Source organism: Misgurnus anguillicaudatus, chromosome 9 (assembly GCF_027580225.2).
Source record: "Misgurnus anguillicaudatus chromosome 9, ASM2758022v2, whole genome shotgun sequence".
NCBI classification, from domain to species: Eukaryota; Metazoa; Chordata; class Actinopteri; order Cypriniformes; family Cobitidae; genus Misgurnus; species Misgurnus anguillicaudatus.
In genome coordinates, this window is record NC_073345.2 from 5,319,384 (window position 1) to 5,346,839 (window position 27,456).

Sequence of the window (27,456 nt, forward strand, 5' to 3'; positions counted from 1 at the left end):
CGTCCATAAATTGGATTGGTTCGTTAGACTGAAAACTAGAAAGTTTTGCCCAAAGTACGGGCCTTTGGCTGAAAATGGACCGCTGCCGTGACATCTCTGAATTTTCAGGATGTACCATATCTCAACTGAAAAACAGCCAATCAAACAGACCCTAGTTGGCCACGTGATAAAGGCTCCGCTGGGATTCGAACCCAGGATCTCCTGTTTACTAGACAGGCGCTTTAACCAACTAAGCCACGGCGCCACTCTCCAGCTGCAGATTGTGAAAGGGTGAGTCACAGTATGAAGAGGCACAACAATGTGAGATGAAAACGTTTGAGCAGGGTCTTGGTAGCTAAAAGCCTGCGACTCTGGTGGGACTCGAACCCACAACCTTTGAATCACGTCAACTCACAATCTAGAAGTCCAATGCGCTATCCATTGCGCCACAGAGCCTACAACAAACCCTTTGATGTGTTGCTCACAATTCTGGGGAAAGACAGATTTCAATTATTATTAGCTTTTGTATTTTTCAGCCCAAGAGTTACAATTACTATCTTGACTTTCTGCTCTTTACATATGCAAATTAGCACAATTGTCAAATGGAAAGCAGTTTTAGGATACGAATTCAGGATCTCCAGATGAAAGGACAGGAGCTTTCACCAGCTAATGCTGTGCAACCTAATGTCACATGTCTTCAGATCTTTTGAAAGCAGGAACAAGACTGTCATGTTTTCTTTTTGGACCTTCTGCCTTTTATGTAGAACGGAGAAAACGGCAACTAAAAGGATGGAATCGCTGGGACTTGAACAATCTGTTTACAAGACATGATCACTGAACAGCTATGCTAGGGCATCCTGAAACTCCATGGCTATATTTTAATAAAACCAAGTACAAGAAAGTCAAACCTCCTTGTGGACCTCCTTTCTCTAAAGTAGACCGAAGAACAGTCGTTGATAGGAAGGCACGGCTTGGGATTCAACAGTCTGTTGACAAGACCGGCCCTTTGACCAGCTGATACTGTGCACCCTAACGACACATGGCTTCAGGACTACTGAAAACGGGAACACGTCAGTCATATTTTCTGCCCGGACCTCCCGCCTTTTCCTGTAGATCGGAGAGCAGAGCCTCCGAATGGAAGGAAACGCTGGGATTCGAACAATTCGCTTACAAGACGTGGTCCTTGGACAGCTATGCCAGGGCATCCTAAAATTGCACTGCTTTCTTTTGATTTAGGCGGGTAAAGGAAAGTTCAATCTTTTTGATGCCCTTCATGAAGGCCAAAGACCACAACCACTGATAGAAGGCACCACAGGGATTTGATCACGGAAGCTCCTACTTACAAGACAGGTGCTTGGGCCATTGACACCCTTGAGACTAAAGCCAGGCAAAAGACATGGCGCCCTAACAGGAAATGTTAAACAAATTAAGTCCTATCAGTGAAGGCTTTAGGGTAAAGGTTGTTCATAAATCAAATTGGTCCGTTTTCCAAAAATATCCGAAAGTTATGACAGCATTCATAACAACCATGAATTATAAGAAGGTTGTATTTCATCCGATAAACAGACACAAAGACAGCCCCTAGCTGCCGTCAGACTGAGGTCACCGCTGGGATTTGAAAATCTATGTTTTGAGGGAGGATGAGTCACAGTGTGAAGAGATACAAAAATGTGACAAGAAAGCCACTGAGTGGAGGCCGAAGACGGCAAACATCGTTAGAAGGCACCACTGGGATTCGAACCCAGGATCTCCTGTTTACAAGACAGGCGCTTTGACCGGTTAAGCCATGGCGCCCCACAATTAAGTGCTTCCGGAGTTAAGTCCTATCAGTGAAGGCTTTATGCTCCAGGGCGTCCATAAATTGGATTGGTTCGTTAGACTGAAAACTAGAAAGTTTTGCCCAAAGTACGGGCCTTTGGCTGAAAATGGACCGCTGCCGTAACAACTCTGAATTTTCAGGATGTACCATATCTCAACTGAGAAACAGCCACTCACACAGACCCTAGTTGGCCACGTGATAAAGGCTCCGCTGGGATTCGAACCCAGGATCTCCTGTTTACTAGACAGGCGCTTTAACCAACTAAGCCACGGCGCCACTCTCCAGCTGCAGATTGTGAAAGGGTGAGTCACAGTATGAACAGGCACAACAATGTGAGATGAAAAGCTTTGAGCAGGGTCTTGGTAGCTAAATAGCCTGCGACTCTGGTGGGACTCGAACCCACAACCTTTGAATCACGTCAACTCACAATCTAGAAGTCCAATGCGCTATCCATTGCGCCACAGAGCCTACAACAAACCCTTTGATGTGTTGCTCACAATTCTGGGGAAAGACAGATTTCAATTATTATTAGCTTTTGTATTTTTCAGCCCAAGAGTTACAATTACTATCTTGACCTTCTGCTCTTTACATATGCAAATTAGCACAATTGTCAAATGGAAAGCAGTTTTAGGATACGAATTCAGGATCTCCAGATGAAAGGACAGGAGCTTTCACCAGCTAATGCTGTGCAACCTAATGTCACATGTATTCAGATATTTTGAAAGCAAGAACAAGACTGTCATGTTTTCTTTTTGGACCTCCAGCCTTTTATGTAGAACGGAGAAAACGGCAACTAAAAGGATGGAATCGCTGGGACTTGAACAATCTGTTTACAAGACATGATCACTGAACAGCTATGCTAGGGCATCCTGAAACTCCATGGCTATATTTTAATAAAACCAAGTATAAGAAAGTCAAACCTCCTTGTGGACCTCCTTTCTCTAAAGTAGACCGAAGAACAGTCGTTGATAGGAAGGCACGGCTTGGAATTCAACAGTCTGTTGACAAGACCGGCCCTTTGACCAGCTGATACTGTGCACCCTAACGACACATGGCTTCAGGACTACTGAAAACGGGAACACGTCAGTCATATTTTCTGCCCGGACCTCCCGCCTTTTCCTGTAGATCGGAGAGCAGAGCCTCCGAATGGAAGGAAACGCTGGGATTCGAACAATTCGCTTACAAGACGTGGTCCTTGGACAGCTATGCCAGGGCATCCTAAAATTGCACTGCTTTCTTTTGATTTAGGCGGGTAAAGGAAAGTTCAATCTTTTTGATGCCCTTCATGAGGGCCAAAGACCACAACCACTGATAGAAGGCACCACAGGGATTTGATCACGGAAGCTCCTACTTACAAGGCAGGTGCTTGGGCCATGGACACCCTTGAGACTAAAGCCAGGCAAAAGACATGGCGCCCTAACAGGAAATGCTAAACAAATTAAGTCCTATCAGTGAAGGCTTTAGGGTAAAGGTTGTTCATAAATCTAATTGGTCCGTTTTCCAAAAATATCCGAAAGTTATGACAGCATTCATAACAACCATGAATTATAAGAAGGTTGTATTTCATCCGATAAACAGACACAAAGACAGCCCCTAGCTGCCGTCAGACTGAGGTCACCGCTGGGATTTGAAAATCTATGTTTTGAGGGAGGATGAGTCACAGTGTGAAGAGATACAAAAATGTGACAAGAAATCCACTGAGTGGAGGCCGAAGACGGCAAACATCGTTAGAAGGCACCACTGGGATTCGAACCCAGGATCTCCTGTTTACAAGACAGGCGCTTTGACCGGCTAAGCCATGGCGCCCCACAATGAAGTGCTTCCGGAGTTAAGTCCTATCAGTGAAGGCTTTATGCTCCAGGGCGTCCATAAATTGGATTGGTTCGTTAGACTGAAAACTAGAAAGTTTTGCCCAAAGTACGGGCCTTTGGCTGAAAATGGACCGCTGCCGTGACAACTCTGAATTTTCAGGATGTACCATATCTCAACTGAAAAACAGCCAATCAAACAGACCTTAGTTGGCCACGTGATAAAGGCTCCGCTGGGATTCGAACCCAGGATCTCCTGTTTACTAGACAGGCGCTTTAACCAACTAAGCCACGGCGCCACTCTCCAGCTGCAGATTGTGAAAGGGTGAGTCACAGTATGAACAGGCACAACAATGTGAGATGAAAAGCTTTGAGCAGGGTCTTGGTAGCTAAAAGCCTGCGACTCTGGTGGGACTCGAACCCACAACCTTTGAATCACGTCAACTCACAATCTAGAAGTCCAATGCGCTATCCATTGCGCCACAGAGCCTACAACAAACCCTTTGATGTGTTGCTCACAATTCTGGGGAAAGACAGATTTCAATTATTATTAGCTTTTGTATTTTTCAGCCCAAGAGTTACAATTACTATCTTGACCTTCTGCTCTTTACATATGCAAATTAGCACAATTGTCAAATGGAAAGCAGTTTTAGGATACGAATTCAGGATCTCCAGATGAAAGGACAGGAGCTTTCACCAGCTAATGCTGTGCAACCTAATGTCACATGTCTTCAGATCTTTTGAAAGCAGGAACAAGACTGTCATGTTTTCTTTTTGGACCTCCTGCCTTTTATGTAGAACGGAGAAAACGGCAACTAAAAGGATGGAATCGCTGGGACTTGAACAATCTGTTTACAAGACATGATCACTGAACAGCTATGCTAGGGCATCCTGAAACTCCATGGCTATATTTTAATAAAACCAAGTACAAGAAAGTCAAACCTCCTTGTGGACCTCCTTTCTCTAAAGTAGACCGAAGAACAGTCGTTGATAGGAAGGCACGGCTTGGAATTCAACAGTCTGTTGACAAGACCGGCCCTTTGACCAGCTGATACTGTGCACCCTAACGACACATGGCTTCAGGACTACTGAAAACGGGAACACGTCAGTCATATTTTCTGCCCGGACCTCCCGCCTTTTCCTGTAGATCGGAGAGCAGAGCCTCCGAATGGAAGGAAACGCTGGGATTCGAACAATTCGCTTACAAGACGTGGTCCTTGGACAGCTATGCCAGGGCATCCTAAAATTGCACTGCTTTCTTTTGATTTAGGCGGGTAAAGGAAAGTTCAATCTTTTTGATGCCCTTCATGAAGGCCAAAGACCACAACCACTGATAGAAGGCACCACAGGGATTTGATCACGGAAGCTCCTACTTACAAGACAGGTGCTTGGGCCATGGACACCCTTGAGACTAAAGCCAGGCAAAAGACATGGCGCCCTAACAGGAAATGCTAAACAAATTAAGTCCTATCAGTGAAGGCTTTAGGGTAAAGGTTGTTCATAAATCAAATTGGTCCGTTTTCCAAAAATATCCGAAAGTTATGACAGCATTCATAACAACCATGAATTATAAGAAGGTTGTATTTCATCCGATAAACAGACACAAAGACAGCCCCTAGCTGCCGTCAGACTGAGGTCACCGCTGGGATTTGAAAATCTATGTTTTGAGGGAGGATGAGTCACAGTGTGAAGAGATACAAAAATGTGACAAGAAAGCCACTGAGTGGAGGCCGAAGACGGCAAACATCGTTAGAAGGCACCACTGGGATTCGAACCCAGGATCTCCTGTTTACGAGACAGGCGCTTTGACCGGCTAAGCCATGGCGCCCCACAATGAAGTGCTTCCGGAGTTAAGTCCTATCAGTGAAGGCTTTATGCTCCAGGGCGTCCATAAATTGGATTGGTTCGTTAGACTGAAAACTAGAAAGTTTTGCCCAAAGTACGGGCCTTTGGCTGAAAATGGACCGCTGCCGTGACATCTCTGAATTTTCAGGATGTACCATATCTCAACTGAAAAACAGCCAATCAAACAGACCCTAGTTGGCCACGTGATAAAGGCTCCGCTGGGATTCGAACCCAGGATCTCCTGTTTACTAGACAGGCGCTTTAACCAACTAAGCCACGGCGCCACTCTCCAGCTGCAGATTGTGAAAGGGTGAGTCACAGTATGAAGAGGCACAACAATGTGAGATGAAAACCTTTGAGCAGGGTCTTGGTAGCTAAAAGCCTGCGACTCTGGTGGGACTCGAACCCACAACCTTTGAATCACGTCAACTCACAATCTAGAAGTCCAATGCGCTATCCATTGCGCCACAGAGCCTACAACAAACCCTTTGATGTGTTGCTCACAATTCTGGGGAAAGACAGATTTCAATTATTATTAGCTTTTGTATTTTTCAGCCCAAGAGTTACAATTACTATCTTGACTTTCTGCTCTTTACATATGCAAATTAGCACAATTGTCAAATGGAAAGCAGTTTTAGGATACGAATTCAGGATCTCCAGATGAAAGGACAGGAGCTTTCACCAGCTAATGCTGTGCAACCTAATGTCACATGTCTTCAGATCTTTTGAAAGCAGGAACAAGACTGTCATGTTTTCTTTTTGGACCTTCTGCCTTTTATGTAGAACGGAGAAAACGGCAACTAAAAGGATGGAATCGCTGGGACTTGAACAATCTGTTTACAAGACATGATCACTGAACAGCTATGCTAGGGCATCCTGAAACTCCATGGCTATATTTTAATAAAACCAAGTACAAGAAAGTCAAACCTCCTTGTGGACCTCCTTTCTCTAAAGTAGACCGAAGAACAGTCGTTGATAGGAAGGCACGGCTTGGGATTCAACAGTCTGTTGACAAGACCGGCCCTTTGACCAGCTGATACTGTGCACCCTAACGACACATGGCTTCAGGACTACTGAAAACGGGAACACGTCAGTCATATTTTCTGCCCGGACCTCCCGCCTTTTCCTGTAGATCGGAGAGCAGAGCCTCCGAATGGAAGGAAACGCTGGGATTCGAACAATTCGCTTACAAGACGTGGTCCTTGGACAGCTATGCCAGGGCATCCTAAAATTGCACTGCTTTCTTTTGATTTAGGCGGGTAAAGGAAAGTTCAATCTTTTTGATGCCCTTCATGAAGGCCAAAGACCACAACCACTGATAGAAGGCACCACAGGGATTTGATCACGGAAGCTCCTACTTACAAGACAGGTGCTTGGGCCATTGACACCCTTGAGACTAAAGCCAGGCAAAAGACATGGCGCCCTAACAGGAAATGTTAAACAAATTAAGTCCTATCAGTGAAGGCTTTAGGGTAAAGGTTGTTCATAAATCAAATTGGTCCGTTTTCCAAAAATATCCGAAAGTTATGACAGCATTCATAACAACCATGAATTATAAGAAGGTTGTATTTCATCCGATAAACAGACACAAAGACAGCCCCTAGCTGCCGTCAGACTGAGGTCACCGCTGGGATTTGAAAATCTATGTTTTGAGGGAGGATGAGTCACAGTGTGAAGAGATACAAAAATGTGACAAGAAAGCCACTGAGTGGAGGCCGAAGACGGCAAACATCGTTAGAAGGCACCACTGGGATTCGAACCCAGGATCTCCTGTTTACAAGACAGGCGCTTTGACCGGCTAAGCCATGGCGCCCCACAATTAAGTGCTTCCGGAGTTAAGTCCTATCAGTGAAGGCTTTTTGCTCCAGGGCGTCCATAAATTGGATTGGTTCGTTAGACTGAAAACTAGAAAGTTTTGCCCAAAGTACGGGCCTTTGGCTGAAAATGGACCGCTGCCGTGACAACTCTGAATTTTCAGGATGTACCATATCTCAACTGAAAAACAGCCAATCAAACAGACCTTAGTTGGCCACGTGATAAAGGCTCCGCTGGGATTCGAACCCAGGATCTCCTGTTTACTAGACAGGCGCTTTAACCAACTAAGCCACGGCGCCACTCTCCAGCTGCAGATTGTGAAAGGGTGAGTCACAGTAAGAACAGGCACAACAATGTGAGATGAAAAGCTTTGAGCAGGGTCTTGGTAGCTAAAAGCCTGCGACTCTGGTGGGACTCGAACCCACAACCTTTGAATCACGTCAACTCACAATCTAGAAGTCCAATGCGCTATCCATTGCGCCACAGAGCCTACAACAAACCCTTTGATGTGTTGCTCACAATTCTGGGGAAAGACAGATTTCAATTATTATTAGCTTTTGTATTTTTCAGCCCAAGAGTTACAATTACTATCTTGACCTTCTGCTCTTTACATATGCAAATTAGCACAATTGTCAAATGGAAAGCAGTTTTAGGATACGAATTCAGGATCTCCAGATGAAAGGACAGGAGCTTTCACCAGCTAATGCTGTGCAACCTAATGTCACATGTCTTCAGATCTTTTGAAAGCAGGAACAAGACTGTCATGTTTTCTTTTTGGACCTCCTGCCTTTTATGTAGAACGGAGAAAACGGCAACTAAAAGGATGGAATCGCTGGGACTTGAACAATCTGTTTACAAGACATGATCACTGAACAGCTATGCTAGGGCATCCTGAAACTCCATGGCTATATTTTAATAAAACCAAGTACAAGAAAGTCAAACCTCCTTGTGGACCTCCTTTCTCTAAAGTAGACCGAAGAACAGTCGTTGATAGGAAGGCACGGCTTGGAATTCAACAGTCTGTTGACAAGACCGGCCCTTTGACCAGCTGATACTGTGCACCCTAACGACACATGGCTTCAGGACTACTGAAAACGGGAACACGTCAGTCATATTTTCTGCCCGGACCTCCCGCCTTTTCCTGTAGATCGGAGAGCAGAGCCTCCGAATGGAAGGAAACGCTGGGATTCGAACAATTCGCTTACAAGACGTGGTCCTTGGACCGCTATGCCAGGGCATCCTAAAATTGCACTGCTTTCTTTTGATTTAGGCGGGTAAAGGAAAGTTCAATCTTTTTGATGCCCTTCATGAAGGCCAAAGACCACAACCACTGATAGAAGGCACCACAGGGATTTGATCACGGAAGCTCCTACTTACAAGACAGGTGCTTGGGCCATGGACACCCTTGAGACTAAAGCCAGGCAAAAGACATGGCGCCCTAACAGGAAATGCTAAACAAATTAAGTCCTATCAGTGAAGGCTTTAGGGTAAAGGTTGTTCATAAATCAAATTGGTCCGTTTTCCAAAAATATCCGAAAGTTATGACAGCATTCATAACAACCATGAATTATAAGACGGTTGTATTTCATCCGATAAACAGACACAAAGACAGCCCCTAGCTGCCGTCAGACTGAGGTCACCGCTGGGATTTGAAAATCTATGTTTTGAGGGAGGATGAGTCACAGTGTGAAGAGATACAAAAATGTGACAAGAAAGCCACTAAGTGGAGGCCGAAGACGAAAAGCATCGTTAGAAGGCACCACTGGGATTCGAACCCAGGATCTCCTGTTTACGAGACAGGCGCTTTGACCGGCTAAGCCATGGCGCCCCACAATGAAGTGCTTCCGGAGTTAAGTCCTATCAGTGAAGGCTTTATGCTCCAGGGCGTCCATAAATGGGATTGGTTCGTTAGACTGAAAACTAGAAAGTTTTGCCCAAAGTACGGGCCTTTGGCTGAAAATGGACCGCTGCCGTGACAACTCTGAATTTTCAGGATGTACCATATCTCGACTGAAAAACAGCCAATCAAACAGACCCTAGTTGGCCACGTGATAAAGGCTCCGCTGGGATTCGAAACCAGGATCTCCTGTTTACTAGACAGGCGCTTTAACCAACTAAGCCACGGCCCCACTCTCCAGCTGCAGATTGTGAAAGGGTGAGTCACAGTATGAACAGGAACAACAATGTGAGATGAAAAGCTTTGAGCAGGGTCTTGGTAGCTAAAAGCCTGCGACTCTGGTGGGACTCGAACCCACAACCTTTTAATCACGTCAACTCACAATCTAGAAGTCCAATGCGCTATCCATTGCGCCACAGAGCCTACAACAAACCCTTTGATGTGTTGCTCACAATTCTGGGGAAAGACAGATTTCAATTATTATTAGCTTTTGTATTTTTCAGCCCAAGAGTTACAATTACTATCTTGACCTTCTGCTCTTTACATATGCAAATTAGCACAATTGTCAAATGGAAAGCAGTTTTAGGATACGAATTCAGGATCTCCAGATGAAAGGACAGGAGCTTTCACCAGCTAATGCTGTGCAACCTAATGTCACATGTCTTCAGATCTTTTGAAAGCAGGAACAAGACTGTCATGTTTTCTTTTTGGACCTCTGAGGTCACCGCTGGGATTTGAAAATCTATGTTTTGAGGGAGGATGAGTCACAGTGTGAAGAGATACAAAAATGTGACAAGAAAGCCACTGAGTGGAGGCCGAAGACGGCAAACATCGTTAGAAGGCACCACTGGGATTCGAACCCAGGATCTCCTGTTTACAAGACAGGCGCTTTGACCGGCTAAGCCATGGCGCCCCACAATGAAGCGCTTCCGGAGTTAAGTCCTATCAGTGAAGGCTTTATGCTCCAGGGCGTCCATAAATTGGATTGGTTCGTTAGACTGAAAACTAGAAAGTTTTGCCCAAAGTACGGGCCTTTGGCTGAAAATGGACCGCTGCCGTGACAACTCTGAATTTTCAGGATGTACCATATCTCAACTGAAAAACAGCCAATCAAACAGACCCTAGTTGGCCACGTGATAAAGGCTCCGCTGGGATTCGAACCCAGGATCTCCTGTTTACTAGACAGGCGCTTTAACCAACTAAGCCACGGCGCCACTCTCCAGCTGCAGATTGTGAAAGGGTGAGTCACAGTATGAACAGGCACAACAATGTGAGATGAAAAGCTTTGAGCAGGGTCTTGGTAGCTAAAAGCCTGCGACTCTGGTGGGACTCGAACCCACAACCTTTGAATCACGTCAACTCACAATCTAGAAGTCCAATGCGCTATCCATTGCGCCACAGAGCCTACAACAAACCCTTTGATGTGTTGCTCACAATTCTGGGGAAAGACAGATTTCAATTATTATTAGCTTTTGTATTTTTCAGCCCAAGAGTTACAATTACTATCTTGACCTTCTGCTCTTTACATATGCAAATTAGCACAATTGTCAAATGGAAAGCAGTTTTAGGATACGAATTCAGGATCTCCAGATGAAAGGACAGGAGCTTTCACCAGCTAATGCTGTGCAACCTAATGTCACATGTCTTCAGATCTTTTGAAAGCAGGAACAAGACTGTCATGTTTTCTTTTTGGACCTCCTGCCTTTTATGTAGAACGGAGAAAACGGCAACTAAAAGGATGGAATCGCTGGGACTTGAACAATCTGTTTACAAGACATGATCACTGAACAGCTATGCTAGGGCATCCTGAAACTCCATGGCTATATTTTAATAAAACCAAGTACAAGAAAGTCAAACCTCCTTGTGGACCTCCTTTCTCTAAAGTAGACCGAAGAACAGTCGTTGATAGGAAGGCACGGCTTGGAATTCAACAGTCTGTTGACAAGACCGGCCCTTTGACCAGCTGATACTGTGCACCCTAACGACACATGGCTTCAGGACTACTGAAAACGGGAACACGTCAGTCATATTTTCTGCCCGGACCTCCCGCCTTTTCCTGTAGATCGGAGAGCAGAGCCTCCGAATGGAAGGAAACGCTGGGATTCTAACAATTCGCTTACAAGACGTGGTCCTTGGACAGCTATGCCAGGGCATCCTAAAATTGCACTGCTTTCTTTTGATTTAGGCGGGTAAAGGAAAGTTCAATCTTTTTGATGCCCTTCATGAAGGCCAAAGACCACAACCACTGATAGAAGGCACCACAGGGATTTGATCACGGAAGCTCCTACTTACAAGACAGGTGCTTGGGCCATGGACACCCTTGAGACTAAAGCCAGGCAAAAGACATGGCGCCCTAACAGGAAATGCTAAACAAATTAAGTCCTATCAGTGAAGGCTTTAGGGTAAAGGTTGTTCATAAATCAAATTGGTCCGTTTTCCAAAAATATCCGAAAGTTATGACAGCATTCATAACAACCATGAATTATAAGACGGTTGTATTTCATCCGATAAACAGACACAAAGACAGCCCCTAGCTGCCGTCAGACTGAGGTCACCGCTGGGATTTGAAAATCTATGTTTTGAGGGAGGATGAGTCACAGTGTGAAGAGATACAAAAATGTGACAAGAAAGCCACTAAGTGGAGGCCGAAGACGGCAAGCATCGTTAGAAGGCACCACTGGGATTCGAACCCAGGATCTCCTGTTTACGAGACAGGCGCTTTGACCGGCTAAGCCATGGCGCCCCACAATGAAGTGCTTCCGGAGTTAAGTCCTATCAGTGAAGGCTTTATGCTCCAGGGCGTCCATAAATGGGATTGGTTCGTTAGACTGAAAACTAGAAAGTTTTGCCCAAAGTACGGGCCTTTGGCTGAAAATGGACCGCTGCCGTGACAACTCTGAATTTTCAGGATGTACCATATCTCGACTGAAAAACTGCCAATCAAACAGACCCTAGTTGGCCACGTGATAAAGGCTCCGCTGGGATTCGAAACCAGGATCTCCTGTTTTCTAGACAGGCGCTTTAACCAACTAAGCCACGGCCCCACTCTCCAGCTGCAGATTGTGAAAGGGTGAGTCACAGTATGAACAGGAACAACAATGTGAGATGAAAAGCTTTGAGCAGGGTCTTGGTAGCTAAAAGCCTGCGACTCTGGTGGGACTCGAACCCACAACCTTTTAATCACGTCAACTCACAATCTAGAAGTCCAATGCGCTATCCATTGCGCCACAGAGCCTACAACAAACCCTTTGATGTGTTGCTCACAATTCTGGGGAAAGACAGATTTCAATTATTATTAGCATTTGTATTTTTCAGCCCAAGAGTTACAATTACTATCTTGACCTTCTGCTCTTTACATATGCAAATTAGCACAATTGTCAAATGGAAAGCAGTTTTAGGATACGAATTCAGGATCTCCAGATGAAAGGACAGGAGCTTTCACCAGCTAATGCTGTGCAACCTAATGTCACATGTCTTCAGATCTTTTGAAAGCAGGAACAAGACTGTCATGTTTTCTTTTTGGACCTCCTGCCTTTTATGTAGAACGGAGAAAACGGCAACTAAAAGGATGGAATCGCTGGGACTTGAACAATCTGTTTACAAGACATGATCACTGAACAGCTATGCTAGGGCATCCTGAAACTCCATGGCTATATTTTAATAAAACCAAGTACAAGAAAGTCAAACCTCCTTGTGGACCTCCTTTCTCTAAAGTAGACCGAAGAACAGTCGTTGATAGGAAGGCACGGCTTGGAATTCAACAGTCTGTTGACAAGACCGGCCCTTTGACCAGCTGATACTGTGCACCCTAACGACACATGGCTTCAGGACTACTGAAAACGGGAACACGTCAGTCATATTTTCTGCCCGGACCTCCCGCCTTTTCCTGTAGATCGGAGAGCAGAGCCTCCGAATGGAAGGAAACGCTGGGATTCGAACAATTCGCTTACAAGACGTGGTCCTTGGACAGCTATGCCAGGGCATCCTAAAATTGCACTGCTTTCTTTTGATTTAGGCGGGTAAAGGAAAGTTCAATCTTTTTGATGCCCTTCATGAAGGCCAAAGACCACAACCACTGATAGAAGGCACCACAGGGATTTGATCACGGAAGCTCCTACTTACAAGACAGGTGCTTGGGCCATGGACACCCTTGAGACTAAAGCCAGGCAAAAGACATGGCGCCCTAACAGGAAATGCTAAACAAATTAAGTCCTATCAGTGAAGGCTTTAGGGTAAAGGTTGTTCATAAATCAAATTGGTCCGTTTTCCAAAAATATCCGAAAGTTATGACAGCATTCATAACAACCATGAATTATAAGAAGGTTGTATTTCATCCGATAAACAGACACAAAGACAGCCCCTAGCTGCCGTCAGACTGAGGTCACCGCTGGGATTTGAAAATCTATGTTTTGAGGGAGGATGAGTCACAGTGTGAAGAGATACAAAAATGTGACAAGAAATCCACTGAGTGGAGGCCGAAGACGGCAAACATCGTTAGAAGGCACCACTGGGATTCGAACCCAGGATCTCCTGTTTACGAGACAGGCGCTTTGACCGGCTAAGCCATGGCGCCCCACAATAAAGTACTTCCGGAGTTAAGTCCTATCAGTGAAGGCTTTATGCTCCAGGGCGTCCATAAATTGGATTGGTTCGTTAGACTGAAAACTAGAAAGTTTTGCCCAAAGTACGGGCCTTTGGCTGAAAATGGACCGCTGCCGTGACAACTCTGAATTTTCAGGATGTACCATATCTCAACTGAAAAACAGCCAATCAAACAGACCCTAGTTGGCCACGTGATAAAGGCTCCGCTGGGATTCGAACCCAGGATCTCCTGTTTACTAGACAGGCGCTTTAACCAACTAAGCCACGGCGCCACTCTCCAGCTGCAGATTGTGAAAGGGTGAGTCACAGTATGAAGAGGCACAACAATGTGAGATGAAAAGCTTTGAGCAGGGTCTTGGTAGCTAAAAGCCTGCGACTCTGGTGGGACTCGAACCCACAACCTTTGAATCACGTCAACTCACAATCTAGAAGTCCAATGCGCTATCCATTGCGCCACAGAGCCTACAACAAACCCTTTGATGTGTTGCTCACAATTCTGGGGAAAGACAGATTTCAATTATTATTAGCTTTTGTATTTTTCAGCCCAAGAGTTACAATTACTATCTTGACTTTCTGCTCTTTACATATGCAAATTAGCACAATTGTCAAATGGAAAGCAGTTTTAGGATACGAATTCAGGATCTCCAGATGAAAGGACAGGAGCTTTCACCAGCTAATGCTGTGCAACCTAATGTCACATGTCTTCAGATCTTTTGAAAGCAGGAACAAGACTGTCATGTTTTCTTTTTGGACCTTCTGCCTTTTATGTAGAACGGAGAAAACGGCAACTAAAAGGATGGAATCGCTGGGACTTGAACAATATGTTTACAAGACATGATCACTGAACAGCTATGCTAGGGCATCCTGAAACTCCATGGCTATATTTTAATAAAACCAAGTACAAGAAAGTCAAACCTCCTTGTGGACCTCCTTTCTCTAAAGTAGACCGAAGAACAGTCGTTGATAGGAAGGCACGGCTTGGGATTCAACAGTCTGTTGACAAGACCGGCCCTTTGACCAGCTGATACTGTGCACCCTAACGACACATGGCTTCAGGACTACTGAAAACGGGAACACGTCAGTCATATTTTCTGCCCGGACCTCCCGCCTTTTCCTGTAGATCGGAGAGCAGAGCCTCCGAATGGAAGGAAACGCTGGGATTCGAACAATTCGCTTACAAGACGTGGTCCTTGGACAGCTATGCCAGGGCATCCTAAAATTGCACTGCTTTCTTTTGATTTAGGCGGGTAAAGGAAAGTTCAATCTTTTTGATGCCCTTCATGAAGGCCAAAGACCACAACCACTGATAGAAGGCACCACAGGGATTTGATCACGGAAGCTCCTACTTACAAGACAGGTGCTTGGGCCATTGACACCCTTGAGACTAAAGCCAGGCAAAAGACATGGCGCCCTAACAGGAAATGCTAAACAAATTAAGTCCTATCAGTGAAGGCTTTAGGGTAAAGGTTGTTCATAAATCAAATTGGTCCGTTTTCCAAAAATATCCGAAAGTTATGACAGCATTCATAACAACCATGAATTATAAGAAGGTTGTATTTCATCCGATAAACAGACACAAAGACAGCCCCTAGCTGCCGTCAGACTGAGGTCACCGCTGGGATTTGAAAATCTATGTTTTGAGGGAGGATGAGTCACAGTGTGAAGAGATACAAAAATGTGACAAGAAAGCCACTGAGTGGAGGCCGAAGACGGCAAACATCGTTAGAAGGCACCACTGGGATTCGAACCCAGGATCTCCTGTTTACAAGACAGGCGCTTTGACCGGCTAAGCCATGGCGCCCCACAATTAAGTGCTTCCGGAGTTAAGTCCTATCAGTGAAGGCTTTATGCTCCAGGGCGTCCATAAATTGGATTGGTTCGTTAGACTGAAAACTAGAAAGTTTTGCCCAAAGTACGGGCCTTTGGCTGAAAATGGACCGCTGCCGTGACAACTCTGAATTTTCAGGATGTACCATATCTCAACTGAAAAACAGCCAATCAAACAGACCTTAGTTGGCCACGTGATAAAGGCTCCGCTGGGATTCGAACCCAGGATCTCCTGTTTACTAGACAGGCGCTTTAACCAACTAAGCCACGGCGCCACTCTCCAGCTGCAGATTGTGAAAGGGTGAGTCACAGTATGAACAGGCACAACAATGTGAGATGAAAAGCTTTGAGCAGGGTCTTGGTAGCTAAAAGCCTGCGACTCTGGTGGGACTCGAACCCACAACCTTTGAATCACGTCAACTCACAATCTAGAAGTCCAATGCGCTATCCATTGCGCCACAGAGCCTACAACAAACCCTTTGATGTGTTGCTCACAATTCTGGGGAAAGACAGATTTCAATTATTATTAGCTTTTGTATTTTTCAGCCCAAGAGTTACAATTACTATCTTGACCTTCTGCTCTTTACATATGCAAATTAGCACAATTGTCAAATGGAAAGCAGTTTTAGGATACGAATTCAGGATCTCCAGATGAAAGGACAGGAGCTTTCACCAGCTAATGCTGTGCAACCTAATGTCACATGTCTTCAGATCTTTTGAAAGCAGGAACAAGACTGTCATGTTTTCTTTTTGGACCTCCTGCCTTTTATGTAGAACGGAGAAAACGGCAACTAAAAGGATGGAATCGCTGGGACTTGAACAATCTGTTTACAAGACATGATCACTGAACAGCTATGCTAGGGCATCCTGAAACTCCATGGCTATATTTTAATAAAACCAAGTACAAGAAAGTCAAACCTCCTTGTGGACCTCCTTTCTCTAAAGTAGACCGAAGAACAGTCGTTGATAGGAAGGCACGGCTTGGAATTCAACAGTCTGTTGACAAGACCGGCCCTTTGACCAGCTGATACTGTGCACCCTAACGACACATGGCTTCAGGACTACTGAAAACGGGAACACGTCAGTCATATTTTCTGCCCGGACCTCCCGCCTTTTCCTGTAGATCGGAGAGCAGAGCCTCCGAATGGAAGGAAACGCTGGGATTCGAACAATTCGCTTACAAGACGTGGTCCTTGGACAGCTATGCCAGGGCATCCTAAAATTGCACTGCTTTCTTTTGATTTAGGCGGGTAAAGGAAAGTTCAATCTTTTTGATGCCCTTCATGAAGGCCAAAGACCACAACCACTGATAGAAGGCACCACAGGGATTTGATCACGGAAGCTCCTACTTACAAGACAGGTGCGTGGGCCATGGACACCCTTGAGACTAAAGCCAGGCAAAAGACATGGCGCCCTAACAGGGAATGCTAAACAAATTAAGTCCTATCAGTGAAGGCTTTAGGATAAAGGTTGTTCATAAATCAAATTGGTCCGTTTTCCAAAAATATCCGAAAGTTATGACAGCATTCATAACAACCATGAATTATAAGAAGGTTGTATTTCATCCGATAAACAGACACAAAGACAGCCCCTAGCTGCCGTCAGACTGAGGTCACCGCTGGGATTTGAAAATCTATGTTTTGAGGGAGGATGAGTCACAGTGTGAAGAGATACAAAAATGTGACAAGAAAGCCACTGAGTGGAGGCCGAAGACGGCAAACATCGTTAGAAGGCACCACTGGGATTCGAACCCAGGATCTCCTGTTTACGAGACAGGCGCTTTGACCGGCTAAGCCATGGCGCCCCACAATGAAGTGCTTCCGGAGTTAAGTCCTATCAGTGAAGGCTTTATGCTCCAGGGCGTCCATAAATTGGATTGGTTCGTTAGACTGAAAACTAGAAAGTTTTGCCCAAAGTACGGGCCTTTGGCTGAAAATGGACCGCTGCCGTGACAACTCTGAATTTTCAGGATGTACCATATCTCAACTGAAAAACAGCCAATCAAACAGACCTTAGTTGGCCACGTGATAAAGGCTCCGCTGGGATTCGAACCCAGGATCTCCTGTTTACTAGACAGGCGCTTTAACCAACTAAGCCACGGCGCCACTCTCCAGCTGCAGATTGTGAAAGGGTGAGTCACAGTATGAACAGGCACAACAATGTGAGATGAAAAGCTTTGAGCAGGGTCTTGGTAGCTAAAAGCCTGCGACTCTGGTGGGACTCGAACCCACAACCTTTGAATCACGTCAACTCACAATCTAGAAGTCTAATGCGCTATCCATTGCGCCACAGAGCCTACAACAAACCCTTTGATGTGTTGCTCACAATTCTGGGGAAAGACAGATTTCAATTATTATTAGCTTTTGTATTTTTCAGCCCAAGAGTTACAATTACTATCTTGACCTTCTGCTCTTTACATATGCAAATTAGCACAATTGTCAAATGGAAAGCAGTTTTAGGATACAAATTCAGGACCTCCAGATGAAAGGACAGGAGCTTTCACCAGCTAATGCTGTGCAACCTAATGTCACATGTCTTCAGATCTTTTGAAAGCAGGAACAAGACTGTCATGTTTTCTTTTTGGACCTCCAGCCTTTGATGTAGAACGGAGAAAACGGCAACTAAAAGGATGGAATCGCTGGGACTTGAACAATCTGTTTACAAGACATGATCACTGAACAGCTATGCTAGGGCATCCTGAAACTCCATGGCTATATTTTAATAAAACCAAGTATAAGAAAGTCAAACCTCCTTGTGGACCTCCTTTCTCTAAAGTAGACCGAAGAACAGTCGTTGATAGGAAGGCACGGCTTGGAATTCAACAGTCTGTTGACAAGACCGGCCCTTTGACCAGCTGATACTGTGCACCCTAACGACACATGGCTTCAGGACTACTGAAAACGGGAACACGTCAGTCATATTTTCTGCCCGGACCCCCCGCCTTTTCCTGTAGATCGGAGAGCAGAGCCTCCGAAAGGAAGGAAACGCTGGGATTCGAACAATTCGCTTACAAGACGTGGTCCTTGGACCGCTATGCCAGGGCATCCTAAAATTGCACTGCTTTCTTTTGATTTAGGCGGGTAAAGGAAAGTTCAATCTTTTTGATGCCCTTCATGAAGGCCAAAGACCACAACCACTGATAGAAGGCACCACAGGAATTTGATCACGGAAGCTCCTACTTACAAGACAGGTGCTTGGGCCATGGACACCCTTGAGACTAAAGCCAGGCAAAAGACATGGCGCCCTAACAGGAAATGCTAAACAAATTAAGTCCTATCAGTGAAGGCTTTAGGGTAAAGGTTGTTCATAAATCAAATTGGTCCGTTTTCCAAAAATATCCGAAAGTTATGACAGCATTCATAACAACCATGAATTATTAGAAGGTTGTATTTCATCCGATAAACAGACACAAAGACAGCCCCTAGCTGCCGTCAGACTGAGGTCACCGCTGGGATTTGAAAATCTATGTTTTGAGGGAGGATGAGTCACAGTGTGAAGAGATACAAAAATGTGACAAGAAAGCCACTGAGTGGAGGCCGAAGACGGCAAACATCGTTAGAAGGCACCACTGGGATTCGAACCCAGGATCTCCTGTTTACAAGACAGGCGCTTTGACCGGCTAAGCCATGGCGCCCCACAATGAAGTGCTTCCGGAGTTAAGTCCTATCAGTGAAGGCTTTATGCTCCAGGGCGTCCATAAATGGGATTGGTTCGTTAGACTGAAAACTAGAAAGTTTTGCCCAAAGTACGGGCCTTTGGCTGAAAATGGACCGCTGCCGTGACAACTCTGAATTTTCAGGATGTACCATATCTCGACTGAAAAACAGCCAATCAAACAGACCCTAGTTGGCCACGTGATAAAGGCTCCGCTGGGATTCGAAACCAGATCTCCTGTTTACTAGACAGGCGCTTTAACCAACTAAGCCACGGCCCCACTCTCCAGCTGCAGATTGTGAAAGGGTGAGTCACAGTATGAACAGGAACAACAATGTGAGATGAAAAGCTTTGAGCAGGGTCTTGGTAGCTAAAAGCCTGCGACTCTGGTGGGACTCGAACCCACAACCTTTTAATCACGTCAACTCACAATCTAGAAGTCCAATGCGCTATCCATTGCGCCACAGAGCCTACAACAAACCCTTTGATGTGTTGCTCACAATTCTGGGGAAAGACAGATTTCAATTATTATTAGCTTTTGTATTTTTCAGCCCAAGAGTTACAATTACTATCTTGACCTTCTGCTCTTTACATATGCAAATTAGCACAATTGTCAAATGGAAAGCAGTTTTAGGATACGAATTCAGGATCTCCAGATGAAAGGACAGGAGCTTTCACCAGCTAATGCTGTGCAACCTAATGTCACATGTCTTCAGATCTTTTGAAAGCAGGAACAAGACTGTCATGTTTTCTTTTTGGACCTCCTGCCTTTTATGTAGAACGGAGAAAACGGCAACTAAAAGGATGGAATCGCTGGGACTTGAACAATCTGTTTACAAGACATGATCACTGAACAGCTATGCTAGGGCATCCTGAAACTCCATGGCTATATTTTAATAAAACCAAGTACAAGAAAGTCAAACCTCCTTGTGGACCTCCTTTCTCTAAAGTAGACCGAAGAACAGTCGTTGATAGGAAGGCACGGCTTGGAATTCAACAGTCTGTTGGCAAGACCGGCCCTTTGACCAGCTGATACTGTGCACCCTAACGACACATGGCTTCAGGACTACTGAAAACGGGAACACGTCAGTCATATTTTCTGCCCGGACCTCCCGCCTTTTCCTGTAGATCGGAGAGCAGAGCCTCCGAATGGAAGGAAACGCTGGGATTCGAACAATTCGCTTACAAGACGTGGTCCTTGGACAGCTATGCCAGGGCATCCTAAAATTGAACTGCTTTCTTTTGATTTAGGCGGGTAAAGGAAAGTTCAATCTTTTTGATGCCCTTCATGAAGGCCAAAGACCACAACCACTGATAGAAGGCACCACAGGGATTTGATCACGGAAGCTCCTACTTACAAGACAGGTGCTTGGGCCATGGACACCCTTGAGACTAAAGCCAGGCAAAAGACATGGCGCCCTAACAGGAAATGCTAAACAAATTAAGTCCTATCAGTGAAGGCTTTAGGGTAAAGGTTGTTCATAAATCAAATTGGTCCGTTTTCCAAAAATATCCGAAAGTTATGACAGCATTCATAACAACCATGAATTATAAGAAGGTTGTATTTCATCCGATAAACAGACACAAAGACAGCCCCTAGCTGCCGTCAGACTGAGGTCACCGCTGGGATTTGAAAATCTATGTTTTGAGGGAGGATGAGTCACAGTGTGAAGAGATACAAAAATGTGACAAGAAAGCCACTGAGTGGAGGCCGAAGACGGCAAACATCGTTAGAAGGCACCACTGGGATTCGAACCCAGGATCTCCTGTTTACAAGACAGGCGCTTTGACCGGCTAAGCCATGGCGCCCCACAATGAAGTGCTTCCGGAGTTAAGTCCTATCAGTGAAGGCTTTATGCTCCAGGGCGTCCATAAATGGGATTGGTTCGTTAGACTGAAAACTAGAAAGTTTTGCCCAAAGTACGGGCCTTTGGCTGAAAATGGACCGCTGCCGTGACAACTCTGAATTTTCAGGATGTACCATATCTCGACTGAAAAACAGCCAATCAAACAGACCCTAGTTGGCCACGTGATAAAGGCTCCGCTGGGATTCGAAACCAGGATCTCCTGTTTACTAGACAGGCGCTTTAACCAACTAAGCCACGGCGCCACTCTCCAGCTGCAGATTGTGAAAGGGTGAGTCACAGTATGAACAGGAACAACAATGTGAGATGAAAAGCTTTGAGCAGGGTCTTGGTAGCTAAAAGCCTGCGACTCTGGTGGGACTCGAACCCACAACCTTTTAATCACGTCAACTCACAATCTAGAAGTCCAATGCGCTATCCATTGCGCCACAGAGCCTACAACAAACCCTTTGATGTGTTGCTCACAATTCTGGGGAAAGACAGATTTCAATTATTATTAGCTTTTGTATTTTTCAGCCCAAGAGTTACAATTACTATCTTGACCTTCTGCTCTTTACATATGCAAATTAGCACAATTGTCAAATGGAAAGCAGTTTTAGGATACGAATTCAGGATCTCCAGATGAAAGGACAGGAGCTTTCACCAGCTAATGCTGTGCAACCTAATGTCACATGTCTTCAGATCTTTTGAAAGCAGGAACAAGACTGTCATGTTTTCTTTTTGGACCTCCTGCCTTTTATGTAGAACGGAGAAAACGGCAACTAAAAGGATGGAATCGCTGGGACTTGAACAATCTGTTTACAAGACATGATCACTGAACAGCTATGCTAGGGCATCCTGAAACTCCATGGCTATATTTTAATAAAACCAAGTACAAGAAAGTCAAACCTCCTTGTGGACCTCCTTTCTCTAAAGTAGACCGAAGAACAGTCGTTGATAGGAAGGCACGGCTTGGAATTCAACAGTCTGTTGACAAGACCGGCCCTTTGACCAGCTGATACTGTGCACCCTAACGACACATGGCTTCAGGACTACTGAAAACGGGAACACGTCAGTCATATTTTCTGCCCGGACCTCCCGCCTTTTCCTGTAGATCGGAGAGCAGAGCCTCCGAATGGAAGGAAACGCTGGGATTCGAACAATTCGCTTACAAGACGTGGTCCTTGGACAGCTATGCCAGGGCATCCTAAAATTGCACTGCTTTCTTTTGATTTAGGCGGGTAAAGGAAAGTTCAATCTTTTTGATGCCCTTCATGAAGGCCAAAGACCACAACCACTGATAGAAGGCACCACAGGGATTTGATCACGGAAGCTCCTACTTACAAGACAGGTGCTTGGGCCATGGACACCCTTGAGACTAAAGCCAGGCAAAAGACATGGCGCCCTAACAGGAAATGCTAAACAAATTAAGTCCTATCAGTGAAGGCTTTAGGGTAAAGGTTGTTCATAAATCAAATTGGTCCGTTTTCCAAAAATATCCGAAAGTTATGACAGCATTCATAACAACCATGAATTATAAGAAGGTTGTATTTCATCCGATAAACAGACACAAAGACAGCCCCTAGCTGCCGTCAGACTGAGGTCACCGCTGGGATTTGAAAATCTATGTTTTGAGGGAGGATGAGTCACAGTGTGAAGAGATACAAAAATGTGACAAGAAAGCCACTGAGTGGAGGCCGAAGACGGCAAACATCGTTAGAAGGCACCACTGGGATTCGAACCCAGGATCTCCTGTTTACGAGACAGGCGCTTTGACCGGCTAAGCCATGGCGCCCCACAATGAAGTGCTTCCGGAGTTAAGTCCTATCAGTGAAGGCTTTATGCTCCAGGGCGTCCATAAATTGGATTGGTTCGTTAGACTGAAAACTAGAAAGTTTTGCCCAAAGTACGGGCCTTTGGCTGAAAATGGACCGCTGCCGTGACATCTCTGAATTTTCAGGATGTACCATATCTCAACTGAAAAACAGCCAATCAAACAGACCCTAGTTGGCCACGTGATAAAGGCTCCGCTGGGATTCGAACCCAGGATCTCCTGTTTACTAGACAGGCGCTTTAACCAACTAAGCCACGGCGCCACTCTCCAGCTGCAGATTGTGAAAGGGTGAGTCACAGTATGAAGAGGCACAACAATGTGAGATGAAAACCTTTGAGCAGGGTCTTGGTAGCTAAAAGCCTGCGAATCTGGTGGGACTCGAACCCACAACCTTTGAATCACGTCAACTCACAATCTAGAAGTCCAATGCGCTATCCATTGCGCCACAGAGCCTACAACAAACCCTTTGATGTGTTGCTCACAATTCTGGGGAAAGACAGATTTCAATTATTATTAGCTTTTGTATTTTTCAGCCCAAGAGTTACAATTACTATCTTGACTTTCTGCTCTTTACATATGCAAATTAGCACAATTGTCAAATGGAAAGCAGTTTTAGGATACGAATTCAGGATCTCCAGATGAAAGGACAGGAGCTTTCACCAGCTAATGCTGTGCAACCTAATGTCACATGTCTTCAGATCTTTTGAAAGCAGGAACAAGACTGTCATGTTTTCTTTTTGGACCTTCTGCCTTTTATGTAGAACGGAGAAAACGGCAACTAAAAGGATGGAATCGCTGGGACTTGAACAATCTGTTTACAAGACATGATCACTGAACAGCTATGCTAGGGCATCCTGAAACTCCATGGCTATATTTTAATAAAACCAAGTACAAGAAAGTCAAACCTCCTTGTGGACCTCCTTTCTCTAAAGTAGACCGAAGAACAGTCGTTGATAGGAAGGCACGGCTTGGGATTCAACAGTCTGTTGACAAGACCGGCCCTTTGACCAGCTGATACTGTGCACCCTAACGACACATGGCTTCAGGACTACTGAAAACGGGAACACGTCAGTCATATTTTCTGCCCGGACCTCCCGCCTTTTCCTGTAGATCGGAGAGCAGAGCCTCCGAATGGAAGGAAACGCTGGGATTCGAACAATTCGCTTACAAGACGTGGTCCTTGGACAGCTATGCCAGGGCATCCTAAAATTGCACTGCTTTCTTTTGATTTAGGCGGGTAAAGGAAAGTTCAATCTTTTTGATGCCCTTCATGAAGGCCAAAGACCACAACCACTGATAGAAGGCACCACAGGGATTTGATCACGGAAGCTCCTACTTACAAGACAGGTGCGTGGGCCATGGACACCCTTGAGACTAAAGCCAGGCAAAAGACATGGCGCCCTAACAGGGAATGCTAAACAAATTAAGTCCTATCAGTGAAGGCTTTAGGATAAAGGTTGTTCATAAATCAAATTGGTCCGTTTTCCAAAAATATCCGAAAGTTATGACAGCATTCATAACAACCATGAATTATAAGAAGGTTGTATTTCATCCGATAAACAGACACAAAGACAGCCCCTAGCTGCCGTCAGACTGAGGTCACCGCTGGGATTTGAAAATCTATGTTTTGAGGGAGGATGAGTCACAGTGTGAAGAGATACAAAAATGTGACAAGAAAGCCACTGAGTGGAGGCCGAAGACGGCAAACATCGTTAGAAGGCACCACTGGGATTCGAACCCAGGATCTCCTGTTTACGAGACAGGCGCTTTGACCGGCTAAGCCATGGCGCCCCACAATGAAGTGCTTCCGGAGTTAAGTCCTATCAGTGAAGGCTTTATGCTCCAGGGCGTCCATAAATTGGATTGGTTCGTTAGACTGAAAACTAGAAAGTTTTGCCCAAAGTACGGGCCTTTGGCTGAAAATGGACCGCTGCCGTGACAACTCTGAATTTTCAGGATGTACCATATCTCAACTGAAAAACAGCCAATCAAACAGACCTTAGTTGGCCACGTGATAAAGGCTCCGCTGGGATTCGAACCCAGGATCTCCTGTTTACTAGACAGGCGCTTTAACCAACTAAGCCACGGCGCCACTCTCCAGCTGCAGATTGTGAAAGGGTGAGTCACAGTATGAACAGGCACAACAATGTGAGATGAAAAGCTTTGAGCAGGGTCTTGGTAGCTAAAAGCCTGCGACTCTGGTGGGACTCGAACCCACAACCTTTGAATCACGTCAACTCACAATCTAGAAGTCTAATGCGCTATCCATTGCGCCACAGAGCCTACAACAAACCCTTTGATGTGTTGCTCACAATTCTGGGGAAAGACAGATTTCAATTATTATTAGCTTTTGTATTTTTCAGCCCAAGAGTTACAATTACTATCTTGACCTTCTGCTCTTTACATATGCAAATTAGCACAATTGTCAAATGGAAAGCAGTTTTAGGATACAAATTCAGGACCTCCAGATGAAAGGACAGGAGCTTTCACCAGCTAATGCTGTGCAACCTAATGTCACATGTCTTCAGATCTTTTGAAAGCAGGAACAAGACTGTCATGTTTTCTTTTTGGACCTCCAGCCTTTGATGTAGAACGGAGAAAACGGCAACTAAAAGGATGGAATCGCTGGGACTTGAACAATCTGTTTACAAGACATGATCACTGAACAGCTATGCTAGGGCATCCTGAAACTCCATGGCTATATTTTAATAAAACCAAGTATAAGAAAGTCAAACCTCCTTGTGGACCTCCTTTCTCTAAAGTAGACCGAAGAACAGTCGTTGATAGGAAGGCACGGCTTGGAATTCAACAGTCTGTTGACAAGACCGGCCCTTTGACCAGCTGATACTGTGCACCCTAACGACACATGGCTTCAGGACTACTGAAAACGGGAACACGTCAGTCATATTTTCTGCCCGGACCCCCCGCCTTTTCCTGTAGATCGGAGAGCAGAGCCTCCGAAAGGAAGGAAACGCTGGGATTCGAACAATTCGCTTACAAGACGTGGTCCTTGGACCGCTATGCCAGGGCATCCTAAAATTGCACTGCTTTCTTTTGATTTAGGCGGGTAAAGGAAAGTTCAATCTTTTTGATGCCCTTCATGAAGGCCAAAGACCACAACCACTGATAGAAGGCACCACAGGAATTTGATCACGGAAGCTCCTACTTACAAGACAGGTGCTTGGGCCATGGACACCCTTGAGACTAAAGCCAGGCAAAAGACATGGCGCCCTAACAGGAAATGCTAAACAAATTAAGTCCTATCAGTGAAGGCTTTAGGGTAAAGGTTGTTCATAAATCAAATTGGTCCGTTTTCCAAAAATATCCGAAAGTTATGACAGCATTCATAACAACCATGAATTATTAGAAGGTTGTATTTCATCCGATAAACAGACACAAAGACAGCCCCTAGCTGCCGTCAGACTGAGGTCACCGCTGGGATTTGAAAATCTATGTTTTGAGGGAGGATGAGTCACAGTGTGAAGAGATACAAAAATGTGACAAGAAAGCCACTGAGTGGAGGCCGAAGACGGCAAACATCGTTAGAAGGCACCACTGGGATTCGAACCCAGGATCTCCTGTTTACAAGACAGGCGCTTTGACCGGCTAAGCCATGGCGCCCCACAATGAAGTGCTTCCGGAGTTAAGTCCTATCAGTGAAGGCTTTATGCTCCAGGGCGTCCATAAATGGGATTGGTTCGTTAGACTGAAAACTAGAAAGTTTTGCCCAAAGTACGGGCCTTTGGCTGAAAATGGACCGCTGCCGTGACAACTCTGAATTTTCAGGATGTACCATATCTCGACTGAAAAACAGCCAATCAAACAGACCCTAGTTGGCCACGTGATAAAGGCTCCGCTGGGATTCGAAACCAGATCTCCTGTTTACTAGACAGGCGCTTTAACCAACTAAGCCACGGCCCCACTCTCCAGCTGCAGATTGTGAAAGGGTGAGTCACAGTATGAACAGGAACAACAATGTGAGATGAAAAGCTTTGAGCAGGGTCTTGGTAGCTAAAAGCCTGCGACTCTGGTGGGACTCGAACCCACAACCTTTTAATCACGTCAACTCACAATCTAGAAGTCCAATGCGCTATCCATTGCGCCACAGAGCCTACAACAAACCCTTTGATGTGTTGCTCACAATTCTGGGGAAAGACAGATTTCAATTATTATTAGCTTTTGTATTTTTCAGCCCAAGAGTTACAATTACTATCTTGACCTTCTGCTCTTTACATATGCAAATTAGCACAATTGTCAAATGGAAAGCAGTTTTAGGATACGAATTCAGGATCTCCAGATGAAAGGACAGGAGCTTTCACCAGCTAATGCTGTGCAACCTAATGTCACATGTCTTCAGATCTTTTGAAAGCAGGAACAAGACTGTCATGTTTTCTTTTTGGACCTCCTGCCTTTTATGTAGAACGGAGAAAACGGCAACTAAAAGGATGGAATCGCTGGGACTTGAACAATCTGTTTACAAGACATGATCACTGAACAGCTATGCTAGGGCATCCTGAAACTCCATGGCTATA

The 27,456-nt window shown here is 45.2% G+C and overlaps 35 non-coding genes across 35 annotated transcripts; all 35 read right to left on the bottom strand.

Annotated features, from left to right (window-relative positions):
- Positions 1 to 170: 170 nt before the first annotated feature.
- trnat-agu (transfer RNA threonine (anticodon AGU)) lies at positions 171 to 244 on the bottom strand. The gene has a single exon. It is a non-coding gene; the product is annotated as a tRNA-Thr (tRNA).
- Positions 245 to 345: 101 nt separating this feature from the next.
- On the bottom strand, positions 346 to 435 carry trnar-ucu (transfer RNA arginine (anticodon UCU)). The gene is given in 2 exon segments: positions 346 to 381; positions 399 to 435. It is a non-coding gene; the product is annotated as a tRNA-Arg (tRNA).
- Positions 436 to 1,699: 1,264 nt separating this feature from the next.
- Positions 1,700 to 1,773, bottom strand: trnat-ugu (transfer RNA threonine (anticodon UGU)). The gene has a single exon. It is a non-coding gene; the product is annotated as a tRNA-Thr (tRNA).
- A 227-nt stretch (positions 1,774 to 2,000) lies between these two features.
- On the bottom strand, positions 2,001 to 2,074 carry trnat-agu (transfer RNA threonine (anticodon AGU)). Its single transcript has one exon. It is a non-coding gene; the product is annotated as a tRNA-Thr (tRNA).
- A 102-nt stretch (positions 2,075 to 2,176) lies between these two features.
- trnar-ucu (transfer RNA arginine (anticodon UCU)) lies at positions 2,177 to 2,266 on the bottom strand. The gene is given in 2 exon segments: positions 2,177 to 2,212; positions 2,230 to 2,266. It is a non-coding gene; the product is annotated as a tRNA-Arg (tRNA).
- Positions 2,267 to 3,530: 1,264 nt separating this feature from the next.
- On the bottom strand, positions 3,531 to 3,604 carry trnat-ugu (transfer RNA threonine (anticodon UGU)). The gene has a single exon. It is a non-coding gene; the product is annotated as a tRNA-Thr (tRNA).
- Positions 3,605 to 3,831: 227 nt separating this feature from the next.
- trnat-agu (transfer RNA threonine (anticodon AGU)) lies at positions 3,832 to 3,905 on the bottom strand. The gene has a single exon. It is a non-coding gene; the product is annotated as a tRNA-Thr (tRNA).
- A 101-nt stretch (positions 3,906 to 4,006) lies between these two features.
- Positions 4,007 to 4,096, bottom strand: trnar-ucu (transfer RNA arginine (anticodon UCU)). The gene is given in 2 exon segments: positions 4,007 to 4,042; positions 4,060 to 4,096. It is a non-coding gene; the product is annotated as a tRNA-Arg (tRNA).
- A 1,264-nt stretch (positions 4,097 to 5,360) lies between these two features.
- Positions 5,361 to 5,434, bottom strand: trnat-cgu (transfer RNA threonine (anticodon CGU)). The gene has a single exon. It is a non-coding gene; the product is annotated as a tRNA-Thr (tRNA).
- Positions 5,435 to 5,661: 227 nt separating this feature from the next.
- On the bottom strand, positions 5,662 to 5,735 carry trnat-agu (transfer RNA threonine (anticodon AGU)). Its single transcript has one exon. It is a non-coding gene; the product is annotated as a tRNA-Thr (tRNA).
- Positions 5,736 to 5,836: 101 nt separating this feature from the next.
- Positions 5,837 to 5,926, bottom strand: trnar-ucu (transfer RNA arginine (anticodon UCU)). The gene is given in 2 exon segments: positions 5,837 to 5,872; positions 5,890 to 5,926. It is a non-coding gene; the product is annotated as a tRNA-Arg (tRNA).
- A 1,264-nt stretch (positions 5,927 to 7,190) lies between these two features.
- On the bottom strand, positions 7,191 to 7,264 carry trnat-cgu (transfer RNA threonine (anticodon CGU)). The gene has a single exon. It is a non-coding gene; the product is annotated as a tRNA-Thr (tRNA).
- A 227-nt stretch (positions 7,265 to 7,491) lies between these two features.
- Positions 7,492 to 7,565, bottom strand: trnat-agu (transfer RNA threonine (anticodon AGU)). The gene has a single exon. It is a non-coding gene; the product is annotated as a tRNA-Thr (tRNA).
- A 101-nt stretch (positions 7,566 to 7,666) lies between these two features.
- Positions 7,667 to 7,756, bottom strand: trnar-ucu (transfer RNA arginine (anticodon UCU)). The gene is given in 2 exon segments: positions 7,667 to 7,702; positions 7,720 to 7,756. It is a non-coding gene; the product is annotated as a tRNA-Arg (tRNA).
- A 1,264-nt stretch (positions 7,757 to 9,020) lies between these two features.
- On the bottom strand, positions 9,021 to 9,094 carry trnat-cgu (transfer RNA threonine (anticodon CGU)). Its single transcript has one exon. It is a non-coding gene; the product is annotated as a tRNA-Thr (tRNA).
- Positions 9,095 to 10,002: 908 nt separating this feature from the next.
- trnat-cgu (transfer RNA threonine (anticodon CGU)) lies at positions 10,003 to 10,076 on the bottom strand. The gene has a single exon. It is a non-coding gene; the product is annotated as a tRNA-Thr (tRNA).
- Positions 10,077 to 10,303: 227 nt separating this feature from the next.
- On the bottom strand, positions 10,304 to 10,377 carry trnat-agu (transfer RNA threonine (anticodon AGU)). Its single transcript has one exon. It is a non-coding gene; the product is annotated as a tRNA-Thr (tRNA).
- Positions 10,378 to 10,478: 101 nt separating this feature from the next.
- Positions 10,479 to 10,568, bottom strand: trnar-ucu (transfer RNA arginine (anticodon UCU)). The gene is given in 2 exon segments: positions 10,479 to 10,514; positions 10,532 to 10,568. It is a non-coding gene; the product is annotated as a tRNA-Arg (tRNA).
- A 1,264-nt stretch (positions 10,569 to 11,832) lies between these two features.
- Positions 11,833 to 11,906, bottom strand: trnat-cgu (transfer RNA threonine (anticodon CGU)). The gene has a single exon. It is a non-coding gene; the product is annotated as a tRNA-Thr (tRNA).
- Positions 11,907 to 12,133: 227 nt separating this feature from the next.
- On the bottom strand, positions 12,134 to 12,205 carry trnat-agu (transfer RNA threonine (anticodon AGU)). The gene has a single exon. It is a non-coding gene; the product is annotated as a tRNA-Ser (tRNA).
- A 1,457-nt stretch (positions 12,206 to 13,662) lies between these two features.
- Positions 13,663 to 13,736, bottom strand: trnat-cgu (transfer RNA threonine (anticodon CGU)). The gene has a single exon. It is a non-coding gene; the product is annotated as a tRNA-Thr (tRNA).
- A 227-nt stretch (positions 13,737 to 13,963) lies between these two features.
- On the bottom strand, positions 13,964 to 14,037 carry trnat-agu (transfer RNA threonine (anticodon AGU)). The gene has a single exon. It is a non-coding gene; the product is annotated as a tRNA-Thr (tRNA).
- A 101-nt stretch (positions 14,038 to 14,138) lies between these two features.
- Positions 14,139 to 14,228, bottom strand: trnar-ucu (transfer RNA arginine (anticodon UCU)). The gene is given in 2 exon segments: positions 14,139 to 14,174; positions 14,192 to 14,228. It is a non-coding gene; the product is annotated as a tRNA-Arg (tRNA).
- Positions 14,229 to 15,492: 1,264 nt separating this feature from the next.
- On the bottom strand, positions 15,493 to 15,566 carry trnat-ugu (transfer RNA threonine (anticodon UGU)). Its single transcript has one exon. It is a non-coding gene; the product is annotated as a tRNA-Thr (tRNA).
- Positions 15,567 to 15,793: 227 nt separating this feature from the next.
- Positions 15,794 to 15,867, bottom strand: trnat-agu (transfer RNA threonine (anticodon AGU)). The gene has a single exon. It is a non-coding gene; the product is annotated as a tRNA-Thr (tRNA).
- A 101-nt stretch (positions 15,868 to 15,968) lies between these two features.
- On the bottom strand, positions 15,969 to 16,058 carry trnar-ucu (transfer RNA arginine (anticodon UCU)). Its single transcript is given in 2 exon segments — positions 15,969 to 16,004; positions 16,022 to 16,058. It is a non-coding gene; the product is annotated as a tRNA-Arg (tRNA).
- Positions 16,059 to 17,322: 1,264 nt separating this feature from the next.
- Positions 17,323 to 17,396, bottom strand: trnat-ugu (transfer RNA threonine (anticodon UGU)). The gene has a single exon. It is a non-coding gene; the product is annotated as a tRNA-Thr (tRNA).
- Positions 17,397 to 17,623: 227 nt separating this feature from the next.
- trnat-agu (transfer RNA threonine (anticodon AGU)) lies at positions 17,624 to 17,697 on the bottom strand. The gene has a single exon. It is a non-coding gene; the product is annotated as a tRNA-Thr (tRNA).
- A 1,455-nt stretch (positions 17,698 to 19,152) lies between these two features.
- On the bottom strand, positions 19,153 to 19,226 carry trnat-cgu (transfer RNA threonine (anticodon CGU)). Its single transcript has one exon. It is a non-coding gene; the product is annotated as a tRNA-Thr (tRNA).
- Positions 19,227 to 20,981: 1,755 nt separating this feature from the next.
- On the bottom strand, positions 20,982 to 21,055 carry trnat-cgu (transfer RNA threonine (anticodon CGU)). Its single transcript has one exon. It is a non-coding gene; the product is annotated as a tRNA-Thr (tRNA).
- Positions 21,056 to 22,811: 1,756 nt separating this feature from the next.
- Positions 22,812 to 22,885, bottom strand: trnat-cgu (transfer RNA threonine (anticodon CGU)). The gene has a single exon. It is a non-coding gene; the product is annotated as a tRNA-Thr (tRNA).
- A 227-nt stretch (positions 22,886 to 23,112) lies between these two features.
- Positions 23,113 to 23,186, bottom strand: trnat-agu (transfer RNA threonine (anticodon AGU)). Its single transcript has one exon. It is a non-coding gene; the product is annotated as a tRNA-Thr (tRNA).
- A 1,455-nt stretch (positions 23,187 to 24,641) lies between these two features.
- Positions 24,642 to 24,715, bottom strand: trnat-cgu (transfer RNA threonine (anticodon CGU)). Its single transcript has one exon. It is a non-coding gene; the product is annotated as a tRNA-Thr (tRNA).
- A 227-nt stretch (positions 24,716 to 24,942) lies between these two features.
- trnat-agu (transfer RNA threonine (anticodon AGU)) lies at positions 24,943 to 25,016 on the bottom strand. Its single transcript has one exon. It is a non-coding gene; the product is annotated as a tRNA-Thr (tRNA).
- A 1,455-nt stretch (positions 25,017 to 26,471) lies between these two features.
- trnat-ugu (transfer RNA threonine (anticodon UGU)) lies at positions 26,472 to 26,545 on the bottom strand. Its single transcript has one exon. It is a non-coding gene; the product is annotated as a tRNA-Thr (tRNA).
- Positions 26,546 to 27,456: the final 911 nt, after the last annotated feature.